Source organism: Penaeus monodon, chromosome 27 (genome assembly GCF_015228065.2).
Source record: "Penaeus monodon isolate SGIC_2016 chromosome 27, NSTDA_Pmon_1, whole genome shotgun sequence".
Classification (NCBI taxonomy): Eukaryota; Metazoa; Arthropoda; class Malacostraca; order Decapoda; family Penaeidae; genus Penaeus; species Penaeus monodon.
Genome location: NC_051412.1, coordinates 17682937 through 17684808, shown reverse-complemented (window position 1 = coordinate 17684808; position 1872 = coordinate 17682937).

The window sequence follows — 1872 nt, the reverse complement described above, 5'->3', positions numbered from 1 at the left end:
GTCTATAACTATGGAACATTTTCTTTGGTTAGAAGCAACTTTATCTCAAGCGATGCCGTTAACATGGCATTCTGGAGTCAGTGTCCTCACTTTCAGCTGCTTATTTACCTTCCAAGTTAAGTATCATCTAAATACACACTGCACTTTACATACCGATAAATACTGCAGACAGAGATACACACAGACGGAGAATCTTCTGAGGTCAATCATAAGGCCCTGGCCAGTGCTCTTAAGGAACTTTATGGTCCAGTCTGCTGCTCAATTTCCTTTTCGCACTTGATGGAATGGGAGTTTTAGAGTCGTGGGATTTATTTCCCTGCAAATGAATGGCTGATGCTAAGAGTGTTTGAAGCACCGATAAGTCTTACCTTTTATCTAAAAATAGGAACAAGCTCACTCGCGTTTTGTTGATAATAATCGCTGTAATACTTCCATTTTATAGATTTCATAAGTGGGATATTTGTCGATTAGACGGTGAATCTTACTGACAGAGCGTTTTGAAGCCAAGGTACTTTTTTGACGGTCTTGTAGACAGATTTTCTGGATGAACTTGGACATAGTCAGCCGCATACAATGTTGTAGCTGTTAGACGAAATCCTGTTGTGTTTATTCCATGTACAGAATTGTAATATAAAATAACATACGTGAGACTAACAAATTGTTTGGTTTAATTCACTCATATTTCAGTTCATTTATAGTATATTCCCTCTCGGATTTTTATTCATTTTGACACGGTGTTCAGAATTTAATGTCTATCAGTCTCAGACGACCTTAATAAAAAAAAAAAAAAGTAATCTTTTACTGTTTCCCTCTTTCAGATATCAACACTTTAGAAAAAAATCAAAATCTACTTTAAAAGAAGAAAAATATAATTAAATAGTCCTCTTAGTATAATGACATCTGCCAATACTAAAAACAGTAGTACAAATAAGAACCAAGTATTGTAATAAAATCAACAAAACCTCCAATCCAAACTACAAACAGCAATGTGAGGAGGGATCGACGGGTTAAAAAAAAAACTTTCTCTATAACAGTAAACTTGTTTCAAAGGACAGAATCACTTCCCCATGAAACAACCAGAAAGACGGTTTACTGAACTTCTCTTCAGTAACATTTCTCTCCACAAGCTTCCGCTAAAGAATTGCTTAGAAGTTCGTAAAAGTGCGATGGGAAGGCAAGGGTTTCGTGAATTGTTTTGTATGTTTTCAAAGGCCGTTTTCATTGTAATCTCATTTGTTTATCTCGTGTTAATTGCTGATTATTGCTATTGTTGTAGGGTTGTATTGTTGTGTGATACTTGCTTGGTGTGAGCTGCTTGGTACAAGGTAATGGTTATTATTATAATATATAAAATCTCCTTTTTATTATCGTTATAGTTTTCATAAACATAGTTTTCTTAGTTTTCATTCTTAAAATTATCACTCGCACTATAATGCTTTTACAGCCCACTTTTTTGTGTATATTTTTTTATGTCATTTTATAAAATCTTTATTTCATTCAGTTATATCATTACCATAACTCACCTTCCGGCGGCAAATACAGAGAAACAACTTTTTTTTATCGAACCTTGATAAATCTCATTTATGAAACAAATGTGGGTGCCTTTTTTATGCATAACCTATCTCTAGTCTAAATAATTTTATACACTTTATCATCCACTAATTTCATGGCTATAACTAACAATAAGTATTTTTATAGCGGAGGCATTCTTTTTATATTGCTGTCATGATCAGGTGCAGGTACAGGGAAATCACGTGTTTATGTAATGTACAAGCGTGCACAACTCATACCTACATTATTACATGGTTTTCCTTAAGTTTCGTGATATAATTGTATACTCACATACAAAATGTAATTAGTATATATTTCACG